Genomic DNA, 14,549 nt, shown 5'->3' with positions numbered 1-14,549 from the left:
ACTTAGAATCCTTAGGCGCAGTGACGAAAAAGTATGAAAACATGCAAAGCTACTAGGGGGAAGAAGAAAAATAACAAAACGAAACCATCTGAAACGAGACTAAACGAAATCAACCACACGCGAAGAATGAAATGAAACGGATATGTAACTTACCACGAAAGCACGTGTCGTTTTGTAAAATAATATAAGCAAGTGATCAAACATGTACGTCTGTTAGGCTGTTATGACCACCAGAAAACATGACCAAAATAGAAGGATAAACAATCGGTAAATAATCATTGAATGTTTCAACGAGTCGCGAGAGTTTTTAAACTTAACAATTGTTTATAAATACAATTTCAACTACCCAAATACGCAGAAAGTCGCTGTCTAATTTTTAAACGCCAATCTCGCTGTCGATTTCACTTTTCTCTTTGTCGCTGTTGTAATATCGTTTAAGCGGCTTGTCGTTCGTCGTCATTTCAGCTCCTCCCGCCTTTTCAATCCTTTCATTGCGTAAGCCAAAACAAGAACTTTCGTGTGGGTGAAAGCAAAGGCCAATGCAAGGTCAGTGGACAAACCAAGCACATCCACTTAAGGTTAAACAAGGCAGTCACAATTCAGAGACTCATTACGATAGCTCAACGCAAAATAGCTTCTGGCTTTGAGTTCATACAGTAACTACATTCTAAAGATTAACGAATGACTAAATCATACTGAACTAACTTAACTCAAAAGAAACTAACTAGGAAGGTAACTAAGAGAAAAAACAAACAGGATAAAGTTATGCAATCTACCGCCTCGGACAATATACATGTTGATAAAAATATTCAAACCTTTTTTCTTCTTATCTTTTACTGATGGAGAAATGCGGGTAAAACACGTTGGTATTGGTAACAGAAATATGTCGATGCGTAAAGGCTCAAAAAACAACGTACAGGTTGTGTGTGGAAATTTTGAAAGATTGCATAACTGCCCACCATTCTTTACAAGACTATGCAAATCTCAGGCATTCAAGCTTGAGTGCCCACATTTGTTTTCCTTCTGAATGAGATGGAGACAATTTCATTGAGAATACACCAATTCGGTGTGTTTGCACGAAAATCGTAACAAGGACGTTAGATCTCACCTCAAACAGGCTCATAAATCATGCCTGTTTCATTATTGAAGGGTAATTCTCTCTGAAACTCCCTCGTACCTTTGGTGTGGATCAATGGGAACTCTGTCAGACGTTTTAAAAGTTCTGTTTTCGTCAGTTTTGACCCAAAGCTGTCATTTGTGTTTTAGCAGGTTATGTGAGCCTACAGACATCTGATAACAGTTTATCTCATAATCTATATCGATGTAAAGTTATCTCGTTCATAACAGTTGGATTAAACCGACCCATCTATAGTCTGCGCAAACACCTTCAGCTGTTATGTGGGAAAAGTAAACTTGAGCTGCTCTGGATCGGAATGAAAAGGATCGATATGTTAAGAGTCTTTTTGCTGAAACTGTCCGTTTCGTATTTTACGTAGCAATGGTACTTTGGCTCTTGTCGAGTGTGGTTTTGATAGCTTTGGACTACGTCAAAATGAAGCAGCGGTTTAGGAGAAGATAATCGCAGAAACGGCATTGCAGACACTGTGCAATCGTTAAAAAATTGACAGAAACCAATGAAAAGACGAATGCAAGCAATTTGCTTTTAAGAAGAAAGAGAGCCTTAACTGCGAGTCTAGAAAGTCTTGAGAAACGTGTGAAAGTTCTGGAATTCAAGTAAGATCTCTGTCGTCATTTAAGTAATTACCGTACCACTTAACAAAATGAACTACTGATCTACTCAAACGTTTAAAGAATCAGAGGATGTATCGGTGAAATTAAGATATTGGGAACTCACCATATCAGTGAAACATTCACCTCTAGAAATCAAAGCGCAAGTTTGGATTGCCCTTTTAATCATAAGATTATGACAATCGACAGCAAAGACATAATCGGCTTTTATCATATCGCAAACAGTAAGTCTTTTGAGTATCTAGGAGGGACTGATAGGCGGTTTATGACTGCATGTGGCTATGATAGAGCGTAATTTTTATCGCATTGAAATCAAGAAGCGGTTTTATAATGACGCTAGAAGGTAGTGCTGCTGGAAATTTTTCTTTAATCAGAAAACCTGTCGAATCCCACACTTTTATGAATACCTGTTCCACAAGAGAAAGTTGATTAAAAAATATTGACTAACTGACTCTCAACCAATAATCTAAAGGTGACAAACAATCATAAAAATTATAACAATTACAATGGTAATGGTCGTTGAATGTCGTCCTACAACAGAATTTTAGATAATAAAACTGACGAAAGATAAATTGAGGCCTTAAACTTCTGTAAATTGATGTTAAAATCTCCTTTTAAAATCCAGGCTTTCGCTGATCCACGGTATCATCAGGGATGAAAAAATATTTCGCGTAAGTCTTAAAGCGCCACAGACACGATTTTTTATTTTGCGTAAACATGTAGCTTACTATATGTACAAACAAATTCCGGTAGCAAAAATTTGAAAAAAACGTAAAACTCGGTTTTTTCGGGCCGTAACGTGCTCTTGTTTTGACTTAAAAGTATCTCGTGGACTGACGACGAGGTAAGTGAATGATGACATAGAAAAATGTGAAAATTCTCGGTTGACACCTACAAATCTCTCACATCTATTGTAATTTTGTGTCAGTTCTCGTTGAAGTACTCTTAAAATAATGACCGATGGCGATGTCTACCTACTTTCGGCAGTCTCTACTGAGAGTTGTGTTACATTGTACTCCAGTAGCAAAGAAGAATAATAAAATAGCTAGTAAATTTGTCTGATCAAATTCAATTGCGCGAGCGTGCTTCCTATTCCTATTGTGCACGCTCATGACTTCAGCAAACAAATCTCTCGAGAAAAAAATTTTCCATCAGGTTGAAAATGTTATAAAACAATTGGTTCATACGTCAGCTGTGTGTTCATCGAGATATGAAGCATTGGGAAGTCTGGAGAGCTCTCAAGAAGCTAGAGTTGCTCTCGACTACCCTTCGAGCAACTCTTACGTATCTTTCGTGTTCTCCAAACTGCACACGTGCTTCATATTTCGATGAACGCACGCTAACGTATGAACCAATTGTTAAATAGAAGTTGCGAGTGTGGTTCAGCCCTACGAAGGAGAACCGCGTGCGTCGAACGAAGATTTAAACGAAGAAAAAAAACTCCTGTTACTGAATGTTTGTGAATGTTGCGTTTGTGTTATGTTTTCCACGGCGAAATTTATGTTAGGAATAGGTAGCTTTGTTCGTTTCTGTTGCCACAACATTTTATTCCTTCGCACCGAGTGCGACGAAGGTTCTCCTTGGTCAGTGCTCTAGAGTTGCGTTGTTGTTGAGTAATTCCCTAGCAAACCAAAAGCTTACTTTTGACGAAAGAATTAGCTGTATCACGAGGCACGATGATTTTTCGTCGAGAAGTCATCGGGCAGTTTCACTGCAAGTTGCTCCTTTCCTCAGAGATTTCAAAGGCAGAGACTATCGTCATCGAGCCAGTCCACGGAAAACGAGTGACTATAAAGTCATTTGGTTCAAGTTTATCTCAAATAAGGATTTAAATAGAGAAAAATGTTTTGAGTTTAAGTGCAGCATTGCAAACTGACCCATTTCGCTCAATGGCGAATAACTGACATCAGCGTTGAAAAATTCATGTTTCGTATGCATCGACTTCTTATAGCAATCGGATTCGCTACCATCTAATTCAATAATATTTGTTTCTTTAATTATCTCGTTGCAGTGCTGTTATCACAATGTCACTGCTACTTTTGCTACTTTTAGTTTCTTTAGGCTTGGGGGGAATTGATGGCTCGAGGGATGGATTTTCGGAAAGCTAGGTTGGGAGAATATACGGCCCCCTCGAGCTTGTGTTTATGTCAGTTTCCACCTGAGGTTTCGCACTGTTCAGGGCAACAGGATATCGGTAAGCTCAGGAAAGGGCTTTAACTTTATTATAAATGATGTATTTCTGTTTTTGAAATAAGATGGAAACTACAACTGGTAGGGTTTTCATACGAAAAGAAAAGTGCAAATGCAGTCATGTGGAAAGACAAAGAGTATGAGTACATCTCAAGCGCGTGAAATGAAAAACAATAAGAGGCTCACCATTCTTCGCTTGCAAAATGTCGGCCGAAAAGAATTTGGAAAATCGTGTACAGTGTGGTAACAAGCCCCTTAATCAGTATTTTTTTAGCTTAATTCATTGGTTACCTTCTTCTGATTTGACTGGTGGTATGTGTTCGTAACAGACGTTTTCGAAGCCGGTACAGAGAATAAGGCTGATAAAATTGAAAAGAAAATCTCCTCGACGTCGACGATTGCATCCATTTTGGCCACACAGCTACACCCTTAGGAGAGTAGTGTAGAGAAATGCCTGGTGTATGTATATTATTATTGTAGCTAACATCATTTGGCGCTCCGGCCACGCAATATGTTCGTCCTCTCTTCTAGATTTCTCCTTTCTCCACCATATTTGCCGAGCTGTCTTCGCTGTTTCTACGTCACCGCTACGCAACATGATCGTTTTGGCCACGTGCGTAATGGGGACACTTTTTGGCCGTCAAATCGTACTTTCAATGCGCCCAAAAATGGTCGTTAGGCACTAAAGCCGATTATTTCTAATTTTAAATACATCTGTCAACTAGAAAAATTCGTTTCATAAGTACTTTAAACACGAATGCAAATAAAAACGCGTGAAAGGCGAAAGAATGCGGGGAGAAAAACGCATAAGATGAATAAAAAGGAACAAATATAAAATAATACGAATAAAAAATAGATAAAATGATTTAGTGAACTAATGTCAATGTACAAAGAATCTCTCTAGATATGGCTAAATAGTCATTAGAACAAAAAGTCTGCGAGTTCGCTGCATTCTTCTCAGAAGTTGAGGGTAGGTCTGTATTTTCGTATGTAAAATGCTTCGAACAGGCGTGGATTTGCGGGGTCTTTGAAGCACAATGGTCCTCATTTTGATGCCTTTGTGGACTTTGCATTGGTACTTTGAGATGTGTCTCTTTACGGAAGAGTTTTCATTGTTAATGAGGCACGGGGTGGAAGACGAGATGGCCCTTGCTCCTTGCGTCAGTAAAATTTTACCTCCTAGGGCCTCAGAACGAGTTTCCGATTAGACAGTTCATATTTAGTAGGAATCTTGAAACTTACAAGCTTAATTAGAACTATTTAACATAATTAGGCGCTATAAAATATACTGCTTTAAAGCATAGAAAAAAATTCTTGAACTCTTTGCGATACTTAATTGGAACAATAGTGATACAATTTGGTTAAATTTCGACTGTTTAAGATGCAGTTTGGTGGCCGCATTCTGAACTCTTTGCAGCTTTGAACTTGAGGTAAACCTCAAGTCTCATCTTTCAGTTATAAAAACACGGAAGAATTAGGCAATAAATATCACGCACTGCATCGGGCATTCTGAATGTTATAAACCGATGATAATAGGAAGGGTATCAGCATGATCCATCGGTGTCATTTGAAGAAATCTCTACTCTCAGAAATTCTTTTTAAACTAGTGTTCGTTTTTATTAGTTTCGGATTTGGATGCGAGACTATAGCTTAGTAAGGGCAGGATGAATGACTGTTTACGGACACATATATCAGATCATTATCGAACCGTGTTTCATAAAATAACCACTCTTATCTACATAAACAATTATCTAATGAAGTCTACTTGCGTCCGTACATCTTTTTCTGTTTTATTCAAAATTTACTCTAAAAACTTACAGCTTATAATATATGTAAAATATGTACCATTTATGCAAGCAATGACAAACACAAAAACTTATTCAGTAATGAGATATTGTTCGGTTACAGCGAGTTTCCATCTATCTCTTTATAAAATAAACTAATATTTACAACAGCACGTCATTTTCATAAGAGTAAAAAATGTACGATGTTGGTTAAATGTCCAGCTTTTCTTTTTTTTGTTCCTTAGAAGATATGTTTGGCTGCACCAGATTCTCGTCAAAGGAGCATAGCCATAGTAACTTAACTTAGATACACAACATTTCATATTCTTTTTCAAATCACATCGGCGAAAGGTCCCGCTTTCAAAGGTATGTCGCCCTAAATATTGTTTAGGTAATGTAATATTATTAACTGAACTGATAACGTAAATTGGCCACCGTAAAGAGTAAAAAGGCTGACGTTTCAAACATTACCTATTCGTCAGAGCGACGAAGCTCTGAAATACAATTTGAAATACTTCGCTCATAGCCATCACAAATTAACCTGGATTTACATCGGCAGATCTCATCTTATGGAAATTTTGAATTAATATCACCTTTGAGTCTGCTTTCGAAAGTTCTATACTCGTTCACCTTGTTCGAAGAGCCTCATTCGTTCAAAAAGAATCGAATTAAAATCCAGCGGTTTAAGGATGTCTTCGTACAACAGCGCTAGTTCCTCGTTACTGAGTTTTTTGGCATTCTCCGTAAGACGCGAGTCACTTTCCACTGTAGCGCGGTCGATGGACGTGCACGGCGCGCTGCAAACCCTTAATCGCGGCTGATTTACCTTAGGTTTGACACCAGTTGGATCGCTCCCTCTTCGGTCGCGTTTTTCTTGTTTAGACCCAGTCGTTGGAGCCAATGTCGTAAACGATCTTGGTTTTCGAGCTTGGTGATCACCTGTAGGCCTCACTGCCTTTGTAGTGGTGAATAACTTTATTTCCTCTTGTCTTTCTAACTCCCGTAGAACTGATGATAAGCTGGGAAAATTGTCGATATCAATGATTCTACTCATTACTTGAATTTGTACTTCGATTTTCCGGTTGCCGTTACAACCAAATCAGTGATAATCACCTTGACGCTGCCCACTTTTATAGGGAATTCACTGCGCTAATTGTTGATGATCTTTGAAATTCCCGTTATCCCGCCGATCAGTTCTTCGCAAACGAGTGAGGCGAATTTCGTTTTTCATCAAATTTTACGTGGTTACCGTTACTAAAGGAAAAAAAGTTTTTTGACAAATATTTCCTTTTGACGTCATTTGAAAAGACCGAATGACGTTAATCGCGTAAGTCTTACGTTTTGCTTATTAAAGAATTGTATTTCTTTCAAGCACATTCACTTAGAAATTCCTCAAAATTCTAGGCACTACTTTAGTGTTAATTCACTTCAAAAGCACTGCGTTCATTTTCTTTCGAGATTGATTCTGTCGTATCGAATAAATACAAAGAGCCAAAATTATTTTTGTACCTATTCAGGAAGAAACAGATGTAGCTCAAAAACCCAGGCGATGGCTGGAAATACTCATGCACCGAGATATCCAAATTCTCCTGTAAACAGATAGCAGTTAGGTCAGTCAGATAGTGAAATATTTCACACCTTAACGATATTTTCATTCATTATTTTATAAAATAACAAGTCTACAGACTACATGAAAGAAAGAAAGTGCTAGGAAATAAATTTTCCGCGTGACTGAAAGAGATAATTTTAATTGGTATTTAACCAATCGTCTTCCAACACCTGGTTCCTTTTACACTGCCAAAGGATGAAACTATAGCAACGCTAAAGCTGTCTTTATTGATACTAATTGCTCCAAGTGAACTTACGTCAATGAAATAAATATATCAATTTGTACTAAAACACTAGGTTTGTCGACACCCATTTACTTAACAACAGCAAAGCAAGTAACTATGGCAATACTGAATCTGATTTTAGTTACAGCCAATACTATCATGTCTCCAGGTCAACTGAAGTTCGCAAGAGAGAGAGCTCAGTTTAACTGATATCTTAACACCTATTGTAGCAACACCCCTTCCCCTTACGGCAACTGAGCATGTATCCATGGCAACACAATTCTTACCTGTTTCCAAGTTTACTGATGTTGACGAAATCCTTGTTCTGTCGCATTTTGTAATTCTCGCCGCACTTTGTAATAAAATTGTCGAACTTTGTGAAAAACTTCAGTCCCTCCTTCAGAGGAAAAAGCTGTCGCAGTCTGTAATAAACTTAGTACAGATGGTCGAAGGGCAATTAGACCCAATACCAACCATCATACTTGTCAATAACAATAATATTAATAACAATTATAATATATATAATTATGATAAAAATAATGATGATGATGATGACGAAAATGATAATTGTAGTAGTAATTGCATGATGATATTAAAGACAACGATGACGATGGTGATAACGGTAATAAGTGCTAACAGCAACAATAATAACAATAATGATGATAAGAATAATATGTCCACTAACGAAACACGACAACTGTGGCGTTTCAGCTTCAAGATCGTCCTGAGGAAGATCTGTATTATCAGATTTCCATACTGTTTCGCCTTCTTTGGGGAGAAAGGAGACTTTATACACAAAATGCTATTACTGCAATTATAATTTTTATCATCATCGTCATATTATTATTTTTATCATAATAATAGGTATTATCATTGTTATTAGTATTATTGTTATTGGTATTGTATTATTGTAATTGAAAAGTATGATGGTTGTTATTGGGTCTACTTGCCATTCGACCATCTGTACTAAGTTTATTACAAACTGCGACAGCCTTTTTCTTTGGAAGTGGGACAAGAATTATTACAAAATGCGACAGAACAAGGATGTCATCAAACATGTTTTGATTCTTTTTGGTGGAAAGTTTTGTAAAGCATTTATCTTCGATACGTTTCCACTCATTACGAATTACGAAAATGATCTTCGACTTTTCCGGTATTGTTGATTGGTGGTGAATTTATAATGATCGCTTTACTGTTTTTGTTTTGTTGTAAAATTCGAAAGAGCTTTTGCTGGCTTTGGAGATGTTGACTTTGAAATCAGGTAGAGACAGTGAGAGGCCATTGGGTGTCATAATAGTTTTTCGTATCAATACCGGCTGTTTGATTGTCGTCATAGTAACCTGTTTTGTTTTTGTGAGTCGTGGGGCGTACACATAGTAAGTTTGTGAATCACAATAAATATAATTTCCCTGGGCGACATCAGTAGACTTGGAAACAGATAAGTATTAGCAAGCACTAACACTTGACTCAGTGTCGTCATAGTAACGTGCCTTGCTGTCGTAAAAAAAGTCCATGAGATGACGATATAAAGGTGTTTAATGTCAATAGATATTATGTCCTAAAGCGACAACAGTATACTTGGAAACAGTTAAGAATTGGCGATCACTAAGGTGTGATTTAGTGTCACCTTAGAACCTACTTTATTGTCGTAGAGTCACTGGGTGAAAAAAATAACATCATCTCCTTTGGTAACATCAGTAAACTTGGAAACCGGTGAGAATTGGCAATCACTAGCACCTGATTCAGTGTTGCCATAGATACATGCTCGGTTGTCGTAAAGAGAAGGGGTGTTGTTACGGTAGGTGTTAAGATATCCATTAAATCCATTTCTTTTGCTAAATTCAGTTGACTTGGAGGCATGATATTATTGGCTGAAGCAGATTCAGTATTGCCATGGTTACTTGCTTTGCTGTTGTTAAGTACATGGGTGTCGGCACATCCAGTGTTTTAGTACAAATTGATATATTTACTTCATTGACGTCAGTTGACTTGGAACAGTTAGTATCAATAAAGACAGCTTTAGCGTTGCTATAGTTACTTGGTTTGGCAATGTAAAGGAACTAGGTGTCGGCAGACAAAGTGTTGAAATACCAATTAAAATTATTACCTTTACTCACCTAGGAGATTTATTTCCTAGCACTTTCTGCATATTAGATGTCGTCTGTAGACTTGTTATTTTATAAAACAATAAAAGAAAATGTCGTTAAAGTGTGAAATAGTTCTTTCATATGAAATAACACTAAATTAGTGCCTAGAATTTCTAGAAATTTCTAAGTTAATATGCTGGAAAGAAATACAATCTAATGGTAAGCAAAACGTAAAACTTAAGCGATTAACGTCATTCGGTCTTTTCAAATGACGTCAAAAGGAAATATTTGTCAAATAACTTTTTTTCCTTTAGTAACAGTAAGCGCGTGAAAATTGATGAAAAACGAAATTCGCCTCACTTGTTTGCAAAGAACTAATCGCCGGGGTAGCGGGAATTTCAATGATCATCAAAATTAGCGCAAGGAGTTCTCTATAAAAGTGGGTAACGCCAAGGTGATTATTACTGATTTGGTTGTGGCGGCAGCCGAAAAATCGAAGTACAAATTCAAACGATGAGTATAATCATTGATATCGACAATTTTCCCAGCTTATCATCAGTTCTGCGGGAGTTAGAGAGACAAGAAGAAATGAGGTTTTCTTCCTCTACAAAGGCTTTGAGGCCTACAGGTGATCACCAAGCTCGAAAACCAAGATCGTTTACGACGTTGGTTCCGACGACAGGGTCTAAACAAGAAAAACGCGACCGAAGAGGGAGCGATCCAACTGGTGTTAAACCTAAGGTAAATCAGCCGCGATTAAGGGTTTGCAGCGCGCCGTGCACGTCCATCGACCGCGCTACGGTGGAAAGTGACTCGCGTCTTACGGAGAATGCCAAAAAACTCAGTAACGAGGAACTGGCGCTGTTGTACGAAGACATCCTTAAACCGCTGGATTTTAATTCGATTCTTTTTGAACGAATGAAGCTCTTTGAACAAGGTGAATGAGTATAGAACTTTCGAAAGCAGACTCAAAGGCGATATTTATTAAAAATTACCGTAACATGTGATTTGCCGATGTAAATCCAGGTTAATTTGTAATGGCTATGAGCGAAGTATTTCAAATTGTATTTCAGAGCTTCGTCGCTCTGACGAGGGCTAAAGCTCGAAACGTCAGCTTTGATTTTTAACTCTTTACGGTGGCCAATTTACATTATCAACTCAATTGATAATACTAAATTACCCAAACAATATTTGAGACGACAAGGCTTTGAAAGCGGGACCTTTTGCCGATGTGATTTGCAAAAAACCGTGAAATTTTGTAAACTTTAAGTTACTACAGCTATACAAATTTGACGAGAATCTGGTGCTGCGAAACATATCCTCTAAGGAACAGAAAAATTAACATGCTGGACATTTAATCAAAATCATACATTTTGATTCCAATGTAAATGACGTGCTGTTATGAATCGTTTATTATGAAAATGACAATAAAGAAATTGACGGTAACTCGCTGTAACCAAAAGATATCTCAATAATGAGCACGTTTTCGTGTTTGTTCACTTATTTCTTAGATAAATGTCACATATTTTTACATATATTATCAGTTGTTAGTTTTTAGAGTATATTTTGAATAGAACAGACGAAGTTGTATGGAAGCAAGCAGATTTCAATAAGTAATTTTTTATGTAGATAAGAGTGGTTATTTTATTAAAAACAGTTCGAATAATCTGATATATGTGTCCGTAACCAGTTCTTCATCCTGCCCTGACCAAGCTATAGTTTCGCATCCAAATCCGAAACTAGTAAAGTCGAACATTAAAGAAAAAAAGTTTCCGAGAGTAGCGATCTCTTCGAATAACACTGAGGGATCAAGCTGACACCCTTCTTATTATCACGATCATTAATGGAATAAAAAGGTATACAACCTTCGGTTAAGATCCTAATATGGTTTTAGTTATCTGTAGAACGGCTCTTCATACCGCTGTCCTCGCTTTTTGTTCGTTTGTTTGGTTGTTGGTTTTTCTTTCGTTTATTCTATTTAAATGTTTGGTAGATTTATGAGGGGATTATTCAACTTTTAAATAAATAGCACGTAAACCTCATTACTATTTAATGAGTTTTCTTTCATTTCATTTACGAAAAGAACACCGCAATGTGATCTGCTATTAGTAATGGTAAAAGGACAGAATGGCGTTCAATTCGGTCTGTAATCTGCCCGTAAACAACGCGGTTCTATAAATGTCACCTTGTCTGTTAGTTTTGGTCTGTTCCGGGTGTTTCTCAAGGTTCCTGCCGTGTTCTTTTATTGTATATAGTTTAGTCTTTGAAACTTTTTGACGTCAAAGATCGACATCTTTCGGACGCTCACTAATATGCAGATGATTAAAAGCTGTATGTTTCGTTTAAGCCCAATGATGTCCGTTTATGAAAAGAGCACGAGGAACTCCTCAATTTTGACCAAATAGAGTCTCTTGTTGTGGGGACTAGGCTTAGACGTAAACATCTCTTCTATCATTGGGAAGTTCTCGCGTTTAAAGATCACCTGTTTTCAGAAACCTTTTGTTTGCGTTAAGGCGTACCTCAAGTTCAAAGCTGCAAAGAGTTCGGAATACAGCCGCTAAACTTCTCCTGAAACAACTGAAATTTAACCAGATTGCATCACTACTGTTCCAATTAAGTACGGCAAAGAATTCAAGATTATTTTACTATGCTTCAAAGCAGTACAATGTATAGCACTTGATTATATTTGTAAGCTTGTAAGTTTCAAGATTCCTACTAAATATGAATTGTGGTCTAATCTGAAACTCGTCCTGACGACCATAAGACGCAAGATTTTACCTACACAAGAAGCAAGGACCATCCCCTCTGCAGCCCCGTATCTTATGAACGTACAATGAAAACTCATCCGTAAAGAAACACATCTCAAAGTACCAAGACAGAGTCCACAAAGGCATCGAAATAAACACCATTGTGCTACAAAGACCCCGTAAATTTAGGCCCGTACGAAGTATTTTACATACGAAGATATAAACCTACCCTCAACTCCTAAGAGAAATGCAGCGAACTCGCAGAATTTTTGTTCTAATGACTACTTGAGCATATCTAGAGATTCTTAGTACGCTGACACTCGCTCATTAGATCATTTTTCCGTTTTTCCTTCACATTTGTTCCTTTTTATTATCTTATACATTATACTCCTCGCATTGTTTCGCCTTTCATACGTTTTTACTTTACATTCGTATTTAAGGTGCCTAAGACACGAATTTTTTCGCCATTTTCTGGTTGCTAGCTTTAGTTCAAATTAGAAATAATCGGCTTTAGTGCCTAGCGACCATTTTCGTGCGCATTGAAAGTACGATATGACGGCCGACAAGCGTCCCCATTAAGCGCGTGGCCAAAACAATGATATTACATAGCGGTGACGTAGAAAACTATGAAGACACGTTGGCAAATATGGTGGAGAAAGGAGAAATCTAGAAGAGAGGACTAACATATTGCGTGGAGCGCCAAATGATGTTTGCTACAAGAATGATATACGTACATCAGGCAGTTCTATACACTATAAACCCACGCGCATTGTGTGAACGTTTACTCATTGTTGTTTGCTTATTTGAAACCCATGCGCAAGGTGCGAAATTTTATTCATTGTTGTTATTCACTGATGGCTTCATCGTACCTCCCTCCCTCCCCGCAGATTACGTCGACTCCAGCAGCATGCAACTGTCAGACCCTTGCAGGGCTCCTTAAGGGGCCACAAACTCATAAAAGTCAATGACCAACAGATGAACGTAACTTCTCCTTTACATAAACTAAGAGATTTGATTGGGGGCTAATCGTCCAAAGACTGGGGGCTAATCGTCCGGAGACTGGGGGCTAATCGTCTGGGGCTAATTGTCCAGGGGGCGAGTTGTTTGACATTCCTTTCCAAAGGATGTAGTTGTATGGCAAATGGACGCGTTTCGATCGTCGACGTCGAAGAGATTTTCTCTGCAATGTTGTCAGCCTAACGCTCCCTACTGGCTTCGAAAACGACTGTTACGAACACATACTAACAGTCAAATCAGGTGAGGATGGCCTATGAATTCAGCTAAAAATAATACTGATTAAGAGGCCTGTTACCACACCGCACACGATTGTTCCACATTCTGTTCGGCTGACATTTCGCAAGCGAAGAATGGTGAGCTTCTTGTTATTTATTTCACCCGCTTGGAAGGTTATCACACTCTTTGTCTTTCCACATGTCTATATTTAATTTGCACTTTTCTTTTCGTATGAAAATTCTATCAGTTGTAATTTCCGTATTATTTTAATAACAGAAAAACATCATTTGTAATTAAGTTTAAGCCCTTTCCTTAGCTGACCGATATCCTGTTGTCTGAACAGTGCGAAACCTCTGGTGGATACTGGCGTAATTACAAGCTCGAAGAGGCCGTGTATTATCCCAATTTAGGTTTCCGAAAATATATCCCACGAGCCATCAATTTTCCGCGAGCTTCAAGAAACTAAAACTAGCAACAGTAGCAATGTCATTGTAATAACAGCACTGCAACGAGATAAATAAAGAAACAAATGTGAATGAATTAGAGTTAGCGAATCATACGAAATATTAATTTACAAAAATGATGTCAGTTAGACATGGTTTGATGCTAATCTGGTTTACAGATTTAATGAATGTAACCGAAGAAGTTGGGTCTATGAATTGTAACTTCTTGGGTTACATTCATTAAATCTGTAACCCAGAGTAGAATCAAACCATGTCTGATTGTCCACCATAAATGATGTCAGTTATTTGCCGTAGAACGAAATGGGTCAGGTGGCAATGCTGCAGTTAAACTAAAGAAATTTTTCTCTTTTAAAATCTCTATTTCAGATAAACTTGAACCGTATGATTATAAAGTCACTCTTTTCCCGTTGACCGGTTCGATGACAGCTAATACAGCTCATTCTTTCGTCAAAAGTAAGCTTTT

This window comes from Pocillopora verrucosa, chromosome 11 (assembly GCF_036669915.1).
Source record: "Pocillopora verrucosa isolate sample1 chromosome 11, ASM3666991v2, whole genome shotgun sequence".
NCBI lineage: Eukaryota > Metazoa > Cnidaria > Anthozoa > Scleractinia > Pocilloporidae > Pocillopora > Pocillopora verrucosa.
Note: the sequence above shows the minus strand (reverse complement) of the source record.